General features: G+C 44.2%; 1 protein-coding gene across 2 annotated transcripts in view; it reads left to right on the top strand.

The window, feature by feature from the left end:
• NSG1 (neuronal vesicle trafficking associated 1) overlaps window positions 1-22,621 on the top strand; it is a 76,783-nt gene that overhangs the window by 36,568 nt on the left and 17,594 nt on the right. The window lies entirely within an intron of this gene.

Genomic DNA, 22,621 nt, shown 5'->3' with positions numbered 1-22,621 from the left:
TGAAATGCAATATTTTGAAGATATTGCCTCATCTATGAGGTATTTGTGAAAGACACATTAAAGAGGGGCTTTATGACAAGTGCTTAGAGGACAGGGGCCCATATAGTGTTCTGGGATAACAGTGCCCCCCCTGCTGTTTGTGTCCATCACTGCAATATACAATACTCTGTGGTATTTATTGTGGAGGATAGTGATTCCTAAATTATATTACCACCGACCAAAGCGGTCCAGACCTTTGTGTAACAACAAACCTTTTTTTTGTGATACTGGTCCCCATAATATAAAGGAGATCTTGTTAGTTTGGTGGCAAGGACCATTCCCAATGATTGTTATGCATTTCAGGAAGATTTATCATCTCTACAGCCAAACCCACAAAGTGTCTATTTGGCCCTGGCACCACAGTGTCAAATTTCTTCTCAGGGTTGGCTAAAGCTGATATAGGACGATATTACTGTATAGACCATGTGGTTAAATTTTGCTCTTTCTTTGACACCCCATCCAAGCATATGATGACCATCCACTCGGAATGTGATACAATACTAAGCTCTCTCTTAGGGCTCTTTCACACTTGCGTTCTTTTCTTCCGGCATAGAGTTCCGTCGTCGGGGCTCTATGCCGGAAGAATCCTGATCAGTTTTATCCTAATGCATTCTGAATGGAGTGAAATCCGTTCAGGATGCATCAGGATGTCTTCAGTTCCGGAACGGAACGTTTTTTGGCTGGAGAAAATACCGCAGCATGCTGCGCTTTTTGCTCCGGCCAAAAATCCTGAAGACTTGCCGCAAGGCCGGATCCGGAATGAATGCCCATTGAAAGGCATTGATCCGGATCCGGCCTTAAGCTAAACGTCGTTTCGGCGCATTGCCGGATGCGACGTTTAGCTTTTTCTCAATGGTTACCATGGCTGCCGGGACGCTAAAGTCCTGGCAGCCATGGTAAAGTGTAGCGGGGAGCGGGGAGCAGCATACTTACCATCCGTGCGGCTCCCGGGGCGCTCCAGAGTGATGTCAGGGCGCCCCAAGCGCATGGATCACGTGATCGCATGGCACGTCATCCATGCGCATGGGGCGCTCTGACGTCACTCTGGAGCGCCCCGGGAGCCGCGCGGACTGTAAGTATACCGCTCCCCGCTCCTACTATGGCAACCAGGACTTTAATAGCGTCCTGGTTGCCATAGTAACACTGAAAGCATTTTGAAGACGGATCCGTCTTCAAATGCTTTCAGTACACTTGCGTTTTTCCGGATCCGGCGTGTAATTCCAGCAAGTGGAGTACACGCCGGATCCGGACAACGCAAGTGTGAAAGAGGCCTTAGACATCAGTATCAAATGACAGAGTAGCCTGCTATCACTCTGCTTTCCCTATGACATCATTATCCAAGTGCAGACAAACCTGCTACATTGTGACATCAGCATTCAATCTGACCATCCTGCTACACAACCTTATCCAATCACAGACTGCCATACTGGCCATGCAAAATAAGATATCTTAATGAAATATGTATCAGTGAGATATCTCTTGATCCCTGATATACCCTATGTTGGTGACCTTCTCCCGTTCCATGACAAAATTTTAGGATCAAATACTTAAAAGAAGATTTCCTAACACGTAGTAAATGTGTGACCTCTAGAAGTGTTTGATAAGTGGCCATACGCTGTGTGGTTATCTGTCCTGTCATTGTATTGGGTAGTAACATCACAAAATATATGGCTTTACTGTGATCCTTCAAGTTTTAATAGCCTCCGTTGACATTATTATAAAGAAGCACTACCATAATTTTTTTCTCTGGCCACTTAGAGAGGTACATGATGTAAATTGTAAGGTAATCTTCTTACTTGTGAGTTATCCCCTCCCTTCTGGTTGTCAGCAGTTTTATGTGACCGACACTCTGACTCTCCAACTGACCCAGCATCTTATGTGTGGACAGGAAGTGAATTTCTCTGTTCAGTCCTATGAGAGTCACATCGAGGCTCCTATAGGAATGAAAAGAGAAGCTGACTTCCTGTCCACACATAAGATGCTGGGTCAGCTGGAGAGTCAGAGTGGGTCACATGACACAGCTAAGGACCAGAAGGGAGGTTATAACTTACAAATACAGTCACCAGTAAGATTATCACTACAATTTACATCATGTACCTCTCTAATGGGCCAGAAAATAAATAAAAAAATTGTGGGAGTGCGTCTTTAAATTTACAACGGTCTTTCCTGGTCTTTCAACTGAATTTAAAACCATGTGTACTTACAGTGTTATAGACACTGATGACCATGCTGTGATTTCCTTTATATCTGCTCCCTCTGTGACCTCACTAGCTAATCAGAAATCTACCTGCTAAATACGCTGTGTGACTTAACTGTTCTAAACTAGGATATCACCAACCAATGACAATCTAGGTAGCCTAATGCACAGAGCTTATGACCTCACTGCGAGACATCACCAACTGATCAGAAACTAACCTGCTCTACAGACATCACCAACCAATGCCATCTAAGGTTGACCATACACTTCAGATAGCTGTTTGCCAAACATTTGCTCTGGCAACAGCTTCTCCCTCTATGAAAGGTTGCTTCTTTTTTTTCTGGATTTCTAAAAGACCATTTTAGAAACCACGTTCACCAAACAGAGGCCAAAAGATTGTCCTTTTAGACTTCGTTGGGCAGTTTTCCTTTTATTTTTGTCGTATGCAATAGTGCAGTCTGCTAGGTTATACCATACAGATGCATCCTCTAAACATGGGATGGGAGCCAATGAGTGATGTACAGTATACCACTGTGTGGCTATAAAGTGAGGGACGTCCATTGAACCCATCCATACCTCCGACGAATACCGGAAACTCAATCTAAGATTTTTATTTTCCTACACATTCTTGAGTTCTTCATTTTTGATACAACAAAGACATAAAATAATTTGCAGTGTCGGTAAAGGGTTGTTAAACTGTGGGTGAAGGACGCTATCTAGCATTGGCAGCCCTCGAGAGAGTAATACATTTCTAAGCCCCCTCCTTATAATAAACGTGAAGGTGAATGTAGGAGAGCGGATTATGAGTCAGATCCTGTATATTTAATACAAGCTTTCAGTAGTGACCTTTTCATTGTTATCCAGTCTATCAGCCGGAATATTAGCCTGCAGTGACAGATAAATCTTTTAAAGGGCTCATTGATAATAATGTTGGCCTGTAGCACCAGGGACTGAAGTGTGATGTAACCTTGAAGCATCAGCCATCAGTGAAGGGAGATGGCATATTATTGACATTTGTGGTTGGTGTATTCCAGGGATAATTGCACTCTTAAAGGGAACTTGTCATCAGGTTTTTGCGTATTAAACAGACTAGATGGGATCATTGAATGGTTTAACAGCATTGCTACCATGCTCCGTTACCTTCCTTTGATTTCCATTTGTTCATAAAATAAGTTTGATGTATGGACATGCGATACCTGGAGTCATGTGGGCGGTGAAGAAACTTTATAGAGTCATGAAGTCACCTCTGTAAACACACCACACATGTGATGCCTGGAGTCAAGGAGTCAGCTCTGTAAACACACCACACATGTGATACTTGGAGTTATGGAGTCACCTCTGTAAACACACCACACATGTGATGCCCGGAGTAATGTGGGCGGTTCAGAAACCTTACAGAGTCATGGAGTCAGCTCTGTAAGAACACCACACATGTGATGGATGGAGTCATAGAGTTAGCTCTGTAAGCACACCACACATGTGATACCTGGAGTCATAGAGTTAGCTCTGTAAGAACACCACACATGTGATGGATGGAGTCATGTGGGCAGTGCAGAAATCTTATAGAATCATAGAGTCACCTCTGTAAACACACCACACATGTGATGCCTGGAGTAATGTGGGCGGTTCAGAAACCTTACAGAGTCATGGAGTCACCACTGTAAGCACACCACACGTGATGGATGGAGTCATGTGGGCGGTGCAGAAACCTAACAGTCATGGAGTCACCTCTGTAAACACACCACACATGTGATGGATGGAGTCATGTGGGTGGTGCAGAAACTTTACAGAGTCATGGAGTCAGCTCTGTAAGCACACCACACATGTGATACCTGGAGTCATGTGGGTGGTGCAGAAACCTAACAGTCATGGAGTCACCTCTGTAAACACACCACACATGTGATACCTGGAGTCATGTGGGTGGTGCAGAAACCTAACAGTCATGGAGTCAGCTCTGTAAGCACACCACACATGTGATGGATGGAGTCATGTGGGCGGTGCAGAAACCTTACAGTCATGGAGTCACCTCTGTAAACCCACCACACATGTGATGGATGGAGTCATGTGGGCGGTGCAGAAACCTTACAGTCATGGAGTCACCTCTGTAAACACACCACACATGTGATACCTGGAGTCATGTGGGTGGTGCAGAAACCTTACAGTCATGGAGTCACCTCTGTAAACCCACCACACATGTGATGGATGGAGTCATGTGGGCGGTGCAGAAACCTTACAGTCATGGAGTCACCTCTGTAAACACACCACACATGTGATGGATGGAGTCATGTGGGCGGTGCAGAACCTTACAGAATCATAGAGTCACCTCTGTAAACACACCACACGTGATGGATGGAGTAATGTGGGTGGTGCAGAAACCTTACAGAGTCATGGAGTCACCTCTGTAAACACACCACACATGAGATGCCTGGAGTCATGTGGGCAGTGCAGAAACCTTACAGAGTTAGTTCTGTAAGCATACTTAGGGCTTTTTCACACAAGTGAGTCCATTGATGGAACAGCATGCAGGAGCGCACAGCATTATAATGATTTATAAATCATGATAATTCCGTGCATGTGATTCCCACAATGGACTCGCTCGTGTGAAACAGCCCTTACTCCTCGCTGATCGACATTCCCCTCGCTGAGGATTCAGAGTCAATAGCAATGCTGTCAGAGGCAAAGGGGTTGTCAATCAGCAAGAATTGGGTATGCTTACAAAGCTGACTCCACGAGGTTTCTGTTCCACCAACATGACTCCTATGATAACATCCAATATGTTTAATATGTAAGATGCCATACTTTTTACAACATGAAGGGGACTACTGTGGTGGTCACAGTAGAATTTATCATACCAGAGGCTTGAAGTTGAGGTCTTCTGTGGTAAGTACTTTATGGAGTATTCTGTCTACAGGATGCTTTCTTTCAGCATAGATATATCTCAATGTTAATAATAACTCATAAAGCCATGTTCAAATATCGTATTTTGTAACTGTAAATACTTATGACAGTCCCCCACTCTGAAAATAAGTGTCTTTCCCTCTGGAGGAGCCAGAACATCCATGAATTACATGGGCAGTCCATAAATTGGAAAGCTGTAATGCTTCATTTCTCCTGTGGTGGCACTGCAGGGAAATTAAACACTTGCTACTTGGTTCCAGCACAGATTATAGCCGATTGATGGTACATTATGTGATTAGCTTTTCATTGATGAACCCTTCTAACCAAAAAGCATAGTTCAAGGCAGACAACCCCTATAATATGATCGGGGAGGTAAAGATGTTCCTGTAAGTGCAGTCATACACTTTGAATTTCAGTTTTGTATTTTCAGAATGTATAAACTGTAGCTTCTTACAATTTGCATTGCACTGAAAATGAAATATATATGTTGTGGAAAAATTATTGTTCGCCGTATGGTCGCCATCTATCCTATGGAGATGCGCAGATTTATTCGCGTTCGCATCTGCGCAGAGACTTTTGCACGATGGTCCGGTCGTCCCGACCTGTAGCTGATTTGTGCCCGGCCTGGTATTACTGCAGGATACCAGTGTCATGGCGCCGGCTGAGGAGGGAGGGATGGGGACCGTCGAGCGGGGGTTTCTTCATCCACGAGGATAAGCGCGGCAACGGAAAGGGCGCGAATATGTGTGTGAACGCGCGAACATAAGTTTGCGCGATCATTTACATCTTTGCCAGCCAATCACTTCATACCATAACCTTTCTCCTCATTGGTCATGATTGTAAGACCGCCTTCCAGCCAATCACTTCATACCATAACCTGTCTCCTCATTGGTCATGATTGTAAGACCGCCTTCCAGCCAATCACTTCATACCATAACCTGTCTCCTCATTGGTCATGATTGTAAGACCGCCTTCCAGCCAATCACTTCATACCATAACCTGTCTCCTCATTGGTCATGATTGTAAGACCGCCTTCCAGCCAATCACTTCATACCATAACCTGTCTCCTCATTGGTCATGATTGTAAGACCGCCTTCCAGCCAATCACTTCATACCATAACCTGTCTCCTCATTGGTCATGATTGTAAGACCGCCTCCTATCTTCTGGTATAAATAAACCACGCCTAGCCGCTGGGAGTGAGGCACATTATTGGAACCTACTTGAGAACGTCTCTGTGATGTTATTTTGGAGGAATTGCGCACACATCGACGCACACTACACCAGGGATTTCCCGATTGTACTTCTGGCGGACGTTTTCGGTTGTGAGAACGAGACAAAGGAGCACACGGCGACATCATATAGAACACTCATATGCAGTGCTACTCATAGCCAGATGCTGGAAGATATACAATTTCCTTCACTTTTATTTATTCCACTTTTGAATAGTTCAATGTGTGTTGGTCATTTGGGGAATCACTGGAAGTCATATGCCCCATCCCTCAAAATATAGGTTAGGCACCCAGCCAAATGCCCTTGAGCACACATCTGTGCCAGCCGCAGTGCTTTCAAACCGGTGATAGCCCAAGTGGCCTGCTTAAATATCAGCAAAAGTGCCCGTTCCTTTACCTAGGATGGCCGTGACACCATGACTAATATAGTGATGGTAGCAGGGACTGGCATTTGACCTGGCTGTCTACACAGTAGCATGCACAAACATGCATGCATGTATATCTACTGTGCAGGCAGTAGGGCGGCAGCAGGATTGCCAGTCCCTGCTGCCATAACTGAGCCACCAATGAACCAAGCCCACTCGTCAGGGAAGTCTTCCCTGGTTTCCGTAGACATTTTGGAAGAGTAGGCATGTGTGACTGTGTGAGGAGGAATGATCAGCTATAAAAACAAGAATATTTCCATTCTGTGACCACAAGCAGAGATCTTATAAATAGTAATAAAATGTATTTTATTTTATGTACCTACAACTGGAAAACTTGTCAAGGATTAGAAAAACATGGCTGCTTTCTTCTAGAAACGGCTCCATGGGTTGTGTCTGGTACTGCAGCTCAGCTCTAGATGAATGAGCTGCAGTACTACATACAACCTGTGGACAGCTGTGGCGCTGTTTTTGGAAGAAAGCAACCATGATTTTCTGGGAAGAGAATGAGCAGATGAAGTCATAGAGGTCGGCAGAATGCAGAGCTTCACCTGTGACAGGCATCGAGGGGCCGCCAATGTCATTATTGTGTCAGTCTCATCTTTGAAATGGTTGGCAGTATCCTAAGCTGTGATGGGGTTAGTGGGTGAGGAGCTTTCTCACTGAAGTTCTATCGATCTCCCGCGTCTTTTAATGCACTCAGTAATTACACTTTCTTGGCTCCGCATCCCGGGCTGCGTGCACTTAACATTAGAAAACATTGATGTAGCTCGGTAGTTGTTGACCTGTAAAGCTTTGTCTGAAAGTGTATTCTTCAAGTTTCAAAAGTACTTTGTGTTCTGCGGCAAGACTAACATGACTACCCCAGGCGGGATTGTATTCTGAGTCACTCGGTCGGGAAGAAAGGAAACCTCAAGTGCTCATTTTATTACATGGAAAATAGCGCAGTGTGTTCTAGAAGTTAGCTCAAAGCGATGTCTAAATTACACCTGGATATGAAAACGATATCACGATGTGCCGGACTGGCTGCTAATAAAGAGATCTGCCTTCATTCTAGTAATTAAATCAAATGGAAATATTTTCCCATTGAGGGAAATGGAAAAACATGACATTTAAGAAACAGCAGGGTGCGGGCAGAACATAGACGAGGATGCCGAAGCTGCTCGAGGAAACCTAAAGCCATGTAAGAACCGCCAAAGGTCATGGGTGTCGAGTGAATTCAATTGTTTTATATATATATATATATACACAGTTGAAACTCGAAAAATTAGAATATCGTGCAAAAGTTAATTTATTTCAGTAACGCAGCGTAAAATTAGAATTTTGTGAAAAGGTTCAATATTCTAGGCTCAAAGTGTCAGACTGTAGTCAGCTAATTAATCCATACCCCCTGAACAAAGGGGACCTGAGATTGTGACTTTGGGGTTTCATAAGCTGTAAGCCATAATCATCTAAATTATAACAAAAAGGCTTGAAATATCTCGCTTTGCCTGTAATGAGTTTATCTCATATGTTAGCTTCACCTTTTAAGTTGCATTATCTAAATTAAATGAACTTTGCACCTGTATATATATATATATATATATTGCTCATCATCGAGGTCCCAGTGATGTGATTGGGGAACTTATAGGATACTATTAACTAATTCAAGTAAAACAATAGAAATTATTGAACATATGAAAAAATATAGGGGGAAAAAAATCCATCAGTCAAGTCAAAAATGTATAATCCTTGGTTGATCCGGAAAAAGGGCAAAAGAATTTGCTCCACATGCGTAATGCAGTTTTCTCAGCGGGCACCTTTTCTTTTTTCTGGAGGTAAGTTGGGTCAGATTTCATTTTAGCTATGCAGTGAACTGGCTGTAAATACATTAATACAGAACTGCTTAGTCCTGGCAGCGTGAAAGATGGACTAAACCTGTTATCCAAGGTCAATAGACCTGAATTAAATACATATGTTTAATACAGCAGCCCCACTGACCAGCTGAAGACGGTAACAATGCGGAGCCCCGAAAATGTGTGTCTCTTATTGTAGTATCTGCTGTATGGATGCGGACTAAGGGTTCTATTAGACTGCCCAGTGTTCGGGCATGAAGATCATGTCCATCAGCGCTCGTTTGCATCGACCTATTACACAGGCTAACGCAAAGTGGATGGGGGAGGAATGATCGCTACCACAGTCATTCCTCCCTCACTTCTATAGATTATCAGTGGCATATTCCTGCTTATACACAGACATGCTGCTGCTAATGAAAGATGCAAACCAGCCAACAAAGGAGTGGGTGATCCAGAACAGGCATTCCTATGTATGAACTCTTGCTCCTGAAAATTGGCTTGTGAATCTAAAAGGGCCTTATCCCTCTCCTTCACATAATTCACCCCTTTCTGCATTCCATTGCCCTTGAGTGAGAATCAGCCAAACACATTAAAGTAGATCAAAACTGAACATTTCAGCGATCATTCATCTGGTAAACCATCGTTTTAGTTGACCATTAGCAGAACATCTTCATCCCAAAGGAAGTTGGCTGTGTTTGAAACTTTCGTCTAATAGTCGGATGAAAAATACTTTGTTCAAACATGGATTGTTAATGAACTTAAAGGGGTTATCCAAGTTTGAACCCCCCCCCCCTATAGAATGCCTGGCCCCGCGACTGTGTACATACTTACCTGGTCCCTGATACTGGTTTCCTCCACGATCACTCCACAGCGGTGGCTGCATCTCGCCTGCCGGCAGAAATCAACATTCATCATCGGGGGTGCAGCCAATAGAAGGCCACGATGGTGATGCAAGGGCTGGTCACTGTCACAGCATGTTATTGGGTGCAGCCAACAACTCCCCGGTCGATGTATGTTGATTTCTGTCGGCAGGGGAGATGCAGCCACGACCGTGGAGTGATCCTGGAAGAAAACGGTCGTTGTGGGGCCGGGCATCCTAGAGCAGGGTTATTCAAACTTGTATAACATAGAAACATAGAATGTGTCGGCAGATAAGAACCATTTGGCCCATCTAGTCTGCCCAATATATCTGAATCCTATGAATAGCCCCGGCCCTATCTTATATGAAGGATGGCCTTATGCCTATCCCATGCATGCTTAAACTCCTTCACTGTATTTGCAGCTACCACTTCTGCAGGAAGGCTATTCCATGCATCCACTACCCTCTCAGTAAAGTAATACTTCCTTATATTACTTTTAAACCTTTGCCCCTCTAATTTAAAACTGTGTCCTCTTGTGGTAGTTTTTCTTCTTTTAAATATGCTCTCCTCCTTTACCGAGTTGATTCCCTTTATGTATTTAAAAGTTTCTATCATATCCCCTCTGTCTCTTCTTTCTTCCAAGCTATACATGTTAAGGTCTTTTAACCTTTCCTGGTAAGTTTTATCCTGCAATCCATGTACTAGTTTAGTAGCTCTTCTCTGAACTCTCTCTAGAGTATCTATATCCTTCTGGAGATATGACCTCCAGTACTGCGCACAATACTCCAAGTGAGGTCTCACCAGTGTTCTGTACAGCGGCATAAGCACTTCACTCTTTCTACTGCTTATACCTCTCCCTATACACCCAAGCATTCTGCTGGCATTTCGTGCTGCTTTATTACATTGTCTTCCCACCTTTAAGTCTTCTGAAATAATTACTCCTAAATCCCTTTCCTCAGATACTGAGGTCAGGACTGTGTCGAATATTCTATATTCTGCCCTTGGGTTTTTACGCCCCAGGTGCATTAATTTGCACTTATCCACATTAAATTTCAGTTGCCAGAGTTCTGACCATTCTTCTAGTTTTCCTAAGTCCTTTTCCATTTGGCGTTTCCCTCCAGGAACATCAACCCTGTTACATATCTTTGTGTCATCAGCAAAAAGACAAACCTTACCATCGAGGCCTTTTGCAATGTCACTTATGAAGATATTAAACAAAATTGGTCCCAGTACAGATCCCTGTGGAATCCCACTGGTAACATGACCTTGTTTTGAATGTTCTCCATTGACTACAACCCTCTGTTGTCTGTCACTCAGCCACTGCCTAATCCACTCAACAATATGGGAGTCCATGCTCAATGACTGCAGTTTATTGATAAGTCTTCTATGTGGGACAGTGTCAAAAGCCTTACTAAAATCTAGATATGCGATGTCTACTGCACCTCCACCGTCTATTATTTTAGTCACCCAGTCAAAAAAATCTATAAGATTTGTTTGACATGATCTCCCTGAAGTAAACCCATGCTGTTTTTCATCTTGCAATCCATGGGATTTTAGATGTTCCACAATCCTATCCTTTAATAGGGTTTCCATTAATTTGCCTACTATTGATGTCAGACTCACTGGTCTATAGTTGCTCGATTCCTCCCTACTACCTTTCTTGTGAATGGGCACGACATTTGCCAATTTCCAATCTTCCGGGACGACTCCTGTTACTAATGATTGGTTAAATAAATCTGTTAACGGTTTTGCCAGCTCACCACTAAGCTCTTTTAATAATTTTGGGTGTATCTCATCAGGCCCCTGTGACTTATTTGTCTTCACTTTAGACAGCAAACTTAGAACATCTTCCTCTGTAAAGACACATGCATCAAACGATTTAATAGTCATCCTTTCTAGTGGAGGTCCTTCTCCTTTTTCTTTTGTAAAAACTGAACAGAAGTATTCATTAAGGCAGTCGGCTAGCCCTTTATTCTCTTCTACATACCTTCCGTCCTTTATTTTTAATTTAGTTATTCCTTGTTTTAATTTCCTTTTTTCATTTATATATCTGAAGAACCCCTTTAAGATCTTTCTCTGAAGGAGCGTTCCCAGAAAAATCATTAGTCCATCAACTGGTTTCATTGAACATGTATGGGCAGTCTTAACAACTGTAATGTCCAATGTAAACTAAAATGTGTATGGCTGTGTCTGTGACATGTTTATCAGATGATTGTTCAACTGCTGTTCAAACATCAAGCAGCTCCTATCTAGTGTGTATGGCCAGCTTTAGGACTTGGTGCCTAGCTCCTCAGAATGGTCTCCATTTTTGATGCACCCAAGTGCTGACTGTATTCTTCTTGTCTACATGGGATGAGGGAAATGATTTCATCGAACTAAAGTCACAGTCACTTATGGATCTTTGTATACTGGTCGCATACTGGAATTGACTCTCATTTAGTATATCACATTGATGGATCCAGTTAAAAGAATATATAGTCATAAGAAGTCTCCTATGAAATGTCAATCTTCAGTTGTGTCATATGGCTGCTTATCAGAGCACTTGTCATCGCAGGGTGACATCACAGGTATTTGTAGAGATACTGTAGTTATAGAAAGATGTAATGTATATATTTTATACCATGTGTATTTATGTGATGTACATTTATGTGATGGTTATTTTTCGTACTTGGGGTTTCCTGAATTTTGTCTGTGGAAGGTCCAGTTTTCACAATTAATTTTTTTGTTCAAGTTCCCAAATGTATCTAAAATGAAAAAATAAGCTTTGCAAATAGTATTTATTAAAAAATATAATCTCTGTTACGGACCTGCGTGTCCGCATGTAGGCAGATTACATCTGTGTCAGAGGCTCACTTTGGGGCCTTCATTGCAGATTCTGTCAAAAACATTGGACAAAAAAATCCTGCAAGCTAAAGGAGCAGGCTCCTGAATGGAAACTGAAATACACCATTGTAGTCAGTGGGGACCATCAGTTCAGTGATATGCTGGATCTGGCAAAGAGTCCAAAAAGGAAACAGATAGGAAGGCACTGCCCGCTCTCCTTTAAATATATCATGATAGGATGATGCTCCTCAGTATCGGGCCTCCTCACACACTACTGGCGGTGCTCAATCCCCAAGGTAGACACGTTATATCCATAGACAGAAAACAAGGTGGCACTCACCATCAATGTCAGGGAGGAAGCGTCGCCACCTGTTGCTGCCTGTGTGGCGTGTGCATTTGTCTGCCCCTGCCTGGTCATCCAGCCTGTTATTTGTGGATGAAATAAGAAAAGATACTTTCACTATGATGATGAGTGCCACCTTGTTTTCTGTCTATAGATATGCTGGATCTGGCACTTCTGTTATTTTCATTGTTCTGCCCCTATAACAAGGAGGAAATAACTAGATGTGAACAAGACCTTAGGCTGATTCTTCAGGCATACTCCTTCCATCTGTCCCCTACTTCTTCTTCCTAACCTACTGAATGTATGCCATGGAGAAGTAGGGGACAGGTGAACAGGAATTTGACTACAGGATTTGTTCGTAGTCTGTAACCATGGAGACACAGAATGGTGCAACCAGACTTCGTTGTCCCTAGAAACCGATCAGAAGGACACATACAAGCAAACCATGCTTATGTGTTTCAGGTTGTAATTAACCCGTCGTTATGGAGATGCATAGTTGTATACACAAAATGGTAGGAATGTTTTAATCAAGGCTGCTTTATTTTTCACTTTAGATGTATTTGGACGATACAGAATATTAGAGAGGTGGAGATAGACGCCTATGAATGTAAATTTGGGGATCCACCCCTGTCCTGCCCTAACACATAAAAGACTAGCCTCTTCTTCATGCTGACAGCCGAGTGGTCTGTTATATGACCTCAACTCACTGCTGAACAACAGGGAACCTGAATGGTCAAAGCCGGCTCTGAAATGACCATCAAGCTCCACCTCATGGACCTCTTCAGAGAGGGACCGCCCATTAGACCGTTTTGTATCAAATCAAAATTTCCCAGAACAAAAGGTTGGACAGACATAGAAAAGTTGTCACCGTGATTCTGATGTTCATAGCAAGACACTATGTAATGATGGAAATAAGATCACTGCCCGTCGACCTCTCACATCAAATTGTTCTGTTTGTCTTCTTGAAGAACCAGATGATCAGTTGTAATACTGCTTAATTGCTCTCTACAGTGCAGGATGATACAGGTCCTTATGTTTTCACCAGGACATAGGTATTGAGAAGATAACCATTTATGTTCACCATGAGATTGTCTCAGATTGATGGCATAGATAACAATACAATTTTCTTTGAATCCTTAACTCCATCCCATGAATGGTCAATTTATTATCAAAATGTTAAGCCAATTAGATTTCTCCAGGAGCGACGACAACCGAAAATGTTAGTAACACATCTCTATAAATTCTAGGCACTTCGGCCAGCTGGCTCTTGGGATTTGTCAGCTCCTCTGGAAGCTATTTTTTTTATTTTAAGGGAATCGGTCACCAGATACCTCCCTATCCAATAGTTTACACAGACACATAGCTGTGGTTGATCCGAGGCATAAAACTTTTTCTTAATATGCAATATTGGCCTTTGGTGCAATAAGGGCGTCGCCATTGCTCTTTTTGCACCCAAGCTCTGCTCCTTTCTGTGGCCAGCCCTTTCCTTGCTGCTTTCCCACTGCCTAGCCTTGATAATCAAAGCAGCCAGAGAGGAAGGCCACAGAAAGGAGCGGAGCTTGGGTGCAACAACAGCAATAGTGATGCCACCTTCAGCCCAGAACATGCGGCCAATGCACGGACTGTGTTTCCTATGCGATCATGGTTGTGAGCATAAGACCTTATTCTGTTGATTTCCATGGCACTAGATTCTAGTGATGGCTAAACTCCGGCACTCCAGCTGTGGTGAAACTACAATTCCCAGCATGCTCCATTCATTTCCATGTAGTTCTGAGAACAGCTAAGCAAGTGTACATCTTGAGAGTTGTAGTTTTACAATAGCTGGAGAGCCACAGGTTGGTCATCACAGCTCTAGACCATTGATATCTAGTATGGGAATGGCTGCTTATTTATTATTCCATAGATTTTCACCTTTCACATCAGTCCCCAATGGGCTCATTATCTAGGTCCACCATCCCTTACACAATTTACTTGGAAGTCAATTAAAAGGGTTTTCTATGATTTTAATATTCATGACCTACCCTCAGGACCAGCTCCAGGTTCATGTGGGCCCTTGAGCGATAAATCCCAGTGGGCCCCCTTGAGGCATTTTTTTACATTTACATGTCCCCCTGTGGCTCCCACACGGTGAAATGACCCCCCCAGTGGGCCCTGTACAGTATAATGACCACTAGTGGCCCTTCACACAGTATAATGACCCCACAGAGGCCCTCCATTCAGAATAATAACCCCCAGTCGCCCCCCATTCAAAATAATGACCCCCAGTAGCCCCCACACTGGGGGAATACTGTATGGAGGGGGCACTGGGGGTCATTATACTGTATGGTGGTCACTGGGGGGTCATTATATTGAATGGGGGCTCTGGGGGTCATTATACTGAATGGAGGGTCATTGAGGATCATTATACTAAATGGGGAGCACTGGGGGTCATTATACTATGTAAACGGCCCTCACAGTATAATGACCCCACAGTGGCCCTCCATTGAGAAAAATGATCCCCAGTCGCCCCCACATTGGGGGTTATACTGTATGGAAGGGGCACTGGGGGTCATTATAATGAATGGGGGCTCTGGTGGTCATTATACTAAATGGAGGGTCAATGGGGATCATTATACTAAATGTGGGCCACTTATATTGTGTAAGGGGCCCTCACAGTGTAATGACCCCCAGTGGCCCCCTCAGATACCTATCATTTCTGGGGCGCAGGGGAGCCAGCGGTCATCTCATTCACTAACCGCAGCTCTCTGCGCTCCTTCTCTCCTCCGGCCCGCTGCAGCAGTGAGACACACGTCATGACATCACCGCTGGGCCAGGCCTGGAGGAGAGAAGGAGATGTGCAGTGATGTAGCTAGAACTGACTGGGCCCCATAGAAAATTTTTGTAATTTTAGTAAGCACATCACATTTTTCCTATCGGTTTGATGTATACAAATGTGCAGCACTCCACGCTTTTGTATCCTGCAGAGTCAAGTAAAAAATGCATACGTTAACGTATATGTTTGTTTACAATGGAACTGTATGGTGAACGGACGCCACTGTATGGCATCAGTTGTTAACGTATACATTTTTGGTATGCATTAAATGGATGGCACAAATGGGATATAAACCCAGCCTTAGTGTCAGCATAAGCCCCAGTACACAGCGGAGCAGCGTGGCGGAGACGGGAGGCCGCCATGTACTGACAGAGCGCTAACTGGTCCTGGTGGTCAGGAATGAGGACTGTGTTTCCCAAGGATCATTTATCTATTGGGAAATACAGGGCACAGTATAATACACTAAAGTCTATATAATATAGATATTAGCCCTACCCCCGAATAATAATACAATTAGGGGGTCATTTATTATATAGAAATACATCTATATTAGGCGTATTTCTGACACAGATTGTGGTGCAGAGGTCCTTAGCACTGCAATCTGCATATTTTCCCGCTCATGCCAGGTCTAAAAAAAGTGGCATGGGCATGGAATGGGATACAGTTATGGCCATGCAGTTATTGGATACCACTGCCATATAGTGATAACACCTCCATACAATGATAAAACCACCATACAGTGACCAGATAAAAGGGTATAAGAGGACACAGTACAGGGAATGACTATGGGCACTGTACAGGGTGTGGTAAGAGGGCACAATACAGGGTATAAAGGGGCACAGTACGGAGTGAGGGGCGCAGTCACATGACCCTGTGACATTAGAAGGTCCTTTTGGTGAAGGCGGTTCAGATGCCACTATGAGAGGCAGAGGAGTGAGACAGGTGACCAGGGCCCTGGATGGACAGGAGGGGTGGAAGGGGCTCTGAGGGGGATTCATACAAGAAGTAGTGGCAGGAGGTCTGTGCAGGGCAGCAATAGGAGATAGGAGGGTGGAACAGGAGCTCTGGATACATGAGGGAGGAAAGGAGACAGCAGGGGCCCCATGAGGATGAGATATAAGAGGGGGGGGGGGGGACAGGTGTCATGGAGGCAAACTGCTTAATGAAACAGTAAAACAACTAAATAGAATGAAGCAGCATCCAGCAGCAGATCGAAGAGCCCCCCCCCCCTGTCCCACAGAGAAGGGACAGTCACAGTGCAGACTCACCGACAACCTGTGTTCACACTTCTGCTCCAGTGCAAGTGAAATGACAGCAATGAGAGCTTCCATCTGTATTGATAGAAGTGCTCATAGCAGCTCAGTGGGCCCCCCAGGAGCATTGGGCCCTGGCACTTGCCCAGGTTTGCCGGGTTATGACGCCATCTCTGCCTACCCTGTTGATAGGTCATCAGTATATGATCGGTGGCAGTCTAACCCCTGGGACCCCCGAGAATCACCTATTTGAGAAGGCACCGGCACTCTAATGAGTGCTGTGAACTTCTCCGTCCTCACCGAGCACAGCGCCGTCCATTGTAAAGCGGCTACGCTTAGTACCGCAAACACTAGGCGCCAGTGCTAACCACTGAGCCCCCCCTAATAAGTCCATAGAGCAATTGGTCTGTTATTTGTTATCTTGTGTCCTTCAGCTCCTTCAAAACCTACGCAGACTTTAGTAAAAGAACATTGAGGCTTAATAATTGGTAAAACCCAGAGAACCCCTTTAAAGCATGAAATCTAGAGACCTCTGTTGAGTAGAGCGCAGCTGTTGTCCCTGATTATGTTACATGAGAGCGAGCACTGCAGATGTTGCATCAGGATGCAACGCGTGTGCCACTCAGTTTAATCTGCAGTGTGGCATTGCAGACAGCGCGGCCCCGTCACACTGCCCTCAGCGCTCATGATAATCCTATCAGTGTTCAATGAGTGAAGAAAACGTATGCGATTAGAATAAGGCAGACATTTCATCACAAGCATGGTGTCCATCCACAAGTCAGCAGCTGATTAACTGCGACAACGTCTCTTGTTTTTGCCAAAAAATATTTAGCACGTCTCATGTAGACAAAAAAAAAAAAAAAAACCCTGTAAAGTGGAATATATTTGACTGCAGAAATCTGAAGAATTCGGCTGGTAAAATATTCTGCTCACGGGCTGACAATTGTTGCCTCTTCAGTAATTAGGTCCCAAGAGTTTCGATGTGCAGCTCCAGCAGACTTAGGTTTGCGGTTCTGAGCGACAGGACGGAGGATCAGAGCTGCAGAGAGATGATGAAAGCGCAGAGATCACAGGAAGCCATTGCATCATCCAAACACAGATCTATTTATTAGTAGCTATAGTCCTGGATGTGGGGGGATTCCTTCTGTAGAGCAGATACATGAAGGATGACGTAGAAGAACAATAGCACCTCACAATTCCCAATATTCATATTGCAATGCTCGTTGTAGGCAACACACATCTTCTAGTCATATAGAGGCGTAACGTAACACCTTAAAGGGGTTTTCCAGTCTATAGATTATTTATAACCTATGCTCAGGATGGGTGCAGGTGACAGGGAGCTGAGCAGCAGTACCCCAGCATGGCCACTAAACCGTGGACAGCGCCTTCTTCTTCAGGCTCCTTCCACTGCTTGTTTTGTGTGTCGGCGGTTGGAGGTGTCAAATGAAGGACTAAGGCCTCTTTCACACTTGCGTTGTCCAGATCCGTCGTGTACTCCACTTGCCGGAATTACACGCCGGATCCGGAAAAACGCAAGTGTACTGAAAGCATTTGAAGACGGATCCGTCTTCAAAATGCTTTCAGTGTTACTATGGCAGCCAGGACGCTATTAAAGTCCTGGTTGCCATAGGGGGAGCGGTATACTTACAGTCCGTGCGGCTCCCGGGGCGTTCCAGAGTCACATCAGAGCGCCCCATGCGCATGGATGACGTGCCATGTGATCACGTCATCCATGCACGTGGGGCGCCCTGACGTCACTCTGGAGCGCCCCGGGAGCCGCACGGATGGTAAGTATACTGCTCCCCCGCTCCCCACTACACTTTACCATGGCTGCCAGGACTTTAGCGTCCCGGCAGCCACGGTAACCATTCAGAATAAGCTAAACGTCGGATCCGGCAATGCGCCGAAACGACGTTTAGCTTAAGGCCGGATCCGGATCAATGCCTTTCAATGGGCCTTAATTCCGGATCCGGCCTTGCGGCAAGTGTTCAGGATTTTTGGCCGGAGCAAAAAGCGCAGCATGCTGCAGTATTTTCTCTGGCCAAAAAACGTTCCGTTCCGGAACTGAAGACATCCTGATGCATCCTGAACGGATTTCACTCCATTCAGAATGCATTAGGATAAAACTGATCAGGATTCTTCCGGCATAGAGCCCCGACGACGGAACTCTATGCCGGAAGACAAGAACGCAAGTGTGAAAGAGCCCATTCCAATCTGATATTTAGGACCTTATCCTGAGGCTAGGTTATCAATATCTACTGACTGGAAAACCCTTTGAAGTACCAGGACTACTTTAGCATTAGTGGCCACAGGAATTTTTATTTTTTTTTGTATTTGTGTCACCGCATTCTTAGAGCCATAACTTGTATTTTTCCATAGCCGTATGAGGTTTAGTTTATTTTTGAGACAAGATGTAGATTTCATTTACACCACTTAAGGTACATGAGACTTATTGATTAACATGCATTTATTTTTGGGGAGGAAGAGAAATGGGGAAAGAAAGCAGTTACGTTATTTTGTGCTTTTTTTTTACGTGTAAAATGGGCGGTTTAAAGGGGTTGCACAACCTTTTTCAAACTTCACAGAGTGGCCTGACCCGCGGTTAGTGATCATACTTATCTGGTCCCTGCCGCTGGGTTCTGGCGCCATCGTTCCACCACCGACTCTGCAGTTCCCGGGTGTGCTCGCATAAAAATCCTGTTGAAGGGGGACACGAGATTGCTGCAGCCAACTGTGGAGCATTGGAGTCGGAACCCAGCGGCAGCGACCAGATAAGTATGATCACAACCACGGGTCAGGCCACTCTGTGGGGTCTGAATAAAAGTTGCACAACCTCTTTATATGTCGTTCTATCTTTATTACACAGCTAAACCATAAAACATGTGCTTTTTTTTGTTTAGTTTTTTTTATACACTTTGTTAACATTTATTAGTTTTTGATTGCTTTCATAATGCATAGCTATACCTTGTATACCAATGCGTAATAGCTGATCACTTTAACACTGACAGGCTGACTATTAGGGCTCATGCACATGAACATATTTTCTTTTCGTGTCCATTCTGTATTTTTTGCAGACCGTATGCGGAACCAATAACGGAAATGACTCAGTTTGCATGCCATTTCCATATGCCCGCTTGGACGTTCTGCAAAAAAGTAGCGCATGTCTTATTATTGTCTACAAATCTATGCCCACTTTGCCCATGTGTTTACCGTTTGCAAACATTACGGTAAATTACAGTAATAATAACAAACTTCATGTTTCCATTTGCGATCCGCAAAAAATGGATCACATACGGATATGTTTTGTGGCATAATGGAATGGATGCGGCCACAAAACAGAAAAAAAAAAACCTCGGCTACAGAACAACGGAACCCTTAAAAACGGACCGCAAAACTACAACGGTCGTGTGCATGAGCCCTTAGGCTGTACTTATCCAACACCCTTAGGCCTCATGCACATGGCCATATCTGTACTCCAGTCCGCAAAACACGGATCCGCAAAATACAGATACCTTCCTGTGCACTCTGCATTTTTCTTCACTCCCATCAATAGAAATAACTATTCCGGTCTGCACGAGGGCCAGAGTAAAACATGTTCTATAATTTGTGGAACAGCCACACGGACCCATAAAAATATGAATGTAGATGTGGCCCCATAGAGATGAATGGGTCAGTGGGCTATCTGCAACAATTATGGATAGCACACAGATGAAAAGTATGGTTGTGTGCATGTGGCCTAATAAGCATACAATCATGGCAGGTTCGGCTTTGTATTTTGATACGGTCATTCATGTGAATAAACAAAACTGACAAGTAATAGAGGCGAGACAAAGTAAGGCCTCATGCACACGACCGTTGTTGTGTTCCGTTCCGCAAAATGGGGTTCCGTTTACTTTGTGTCTGGTGGTCCTCCAAAAATAAAGGAAGACACACGGAAAGTAAAAAAAGTCTAAGACAGGTTTGCCATGCAAATGATAGGAGAAAAAACAGACGCGGATGCAGACGACAATCTTGTGTGCCTCCGCGTTTTTTTGCGGTCCCATTGACTTGAATGGGTCCGTGTACCGTTTTCCACGAAAATAATAGGACAGGTTATATTTTTTTGAGGGACTGGAACCACGGATCACAGACGTGGATGGCAGACGGTGCATTAGCCGCGTTTTCAACGGACCCATTGAAAGTCAATGGGTCCGCAGAAAATCACAAAAAACGGCACAACGGACACTGAATAAAACGGTCGTGTGCATGAGGCCTAAGGCAGAAAAACGGTTCGTGGACCCATTCAAGTCAATGGGACCGCTAAAAAAAGCGGAGGCACACAAGATTGTCGTCCGCGTCCGTTTTTTTCCTATCATTTGCATGGCAAACCTGTCTTAGACTTTTTTTTACTTTCCTTTATGTCTGGGGGTCCTCCAAAAATAAAGGAAGACACACGGAAACAAAAACGGAAACTAATCACGGAACCCCATTTTACGGAACGGAACACAACAACGGTCGTGTGCATGAGGCCTTAGTCTCGCGATATTTGCCGAAACTTTGGAAAGACCTCAGCAGAGGCCATACATTTTACAGTAGGACGGAGCCCATATTCTTAACATAGTTTTTAAAAGAATCAGGTTCGGGTACAGCAATCTGAACCCGATTCACTCAACCCTATAGTGTGACCGGTGGTCTTTTGGTCCCGGATGCAGCTGTTACACCCCTAAAGAGAAGTCTCTGTAATCTAATTTCCTGGACATTGGTAATCCTGTGCAGTATAAATCTTCAGAGAGGTCCGCAACTGCGAAGGATCTCAGGGTAGAATAATAGGATCAGGAAATATCCAACTAATGAATTCTTCCCATGAGAGGCCACTCATGTCCCCATATGATGTAATCCACAATTACTAACTGTATACAGAGGGCTTCATATCCCATGCAATGGCAACTGCAGAATCATACCGATTCCCAATACATGTGAGAAATCGGCTAGGCCTTACTCAGCTTTTCTGGAAATCAGCGAATAATTTTTACGTGATTATATTCAATATATAAGATTAACACTGACGATCAAGGCAATTTCTCAATATATTATGATACACGACATCCAAACACTGCCTAAAGGGTGCACATATAGTCTTAATTGGGTTGTGCAGGGGTTTTATCCTCAGGATATGTCATTAATATCAGAACAGCTGGGGTCCAACATATGTCACCCGGATAAATAAATACCGGATGCGTTTTCCCGGATGACACCGGAGAGACGGATCCGGTGTTTCAATGCATTTGTCAGACGGATCCGCATCCGGATCTGTCTACAAATGCTATCCGTTTGCACACGATCCGGCGATGGAACTGCCTGCCGGATCTTCACAACGCAAGTTTGAAAGTACCCTATCTACTTCACTGTTTCAGAGTTCAGATGAACCTGGAGCGATGGCATACATTTTGTAAAAATGTTCCTCACATATAGTGGATAAAAAAACAGTTATACGGGGTTCCTGTGCCTTTTCTCAGTATCCAACAATATATAGAAGAGAAAGCAATATCACATACGACCTATAGACAGATGTGGTGCTGTTTCACTAATCCTGAGCAACCCCCTTAAACACCTAAAATCTGGCTTATATGTACAGCAGATGTTGGGTCTTTAAAGATGGCATCCTCTCCAGAGCAGAGCGAGCACCAAAGCAACTGGGTGACTGCTGTATCACACAGCTGACACCAGTGGCTAATGTCTGCGATCGGCAGTAATGCTGATGACAGACCCTTAACCCCTCAGATCCCTCAAATGTGAAGCCTAAAGCCCGGATGTGTGCGCTTCAAAACGGGCAGAGATCAGGGGGAGGCGTTCCTTGTAAGTAAGTAATGACCCAGAGCCTGTACTAGGCTTCTAGGCTCATTACTTGTATATTACAATTCAGGCCAGCA

This window comes from Bufo gargarizans, chromosome 1, assembly GCF_014858855.1.
Source record: "Bufo gargarizans isolate SCDJY-AF-19 chromosome 1, ASM1485885v1, whole genome shotgun sequence".
NCBI classification, from domain to species: domain Eukaryota; kingdom Metazoa; phylum Chordata; class Amphibia; order Anura; family Bufonidae; genus Bufo; species Bufo gargarizans.
Note: the sequence above shows the minus strand (reverse complement) of the source record. Positions and strands in the feature narration are given on the sequence as shown.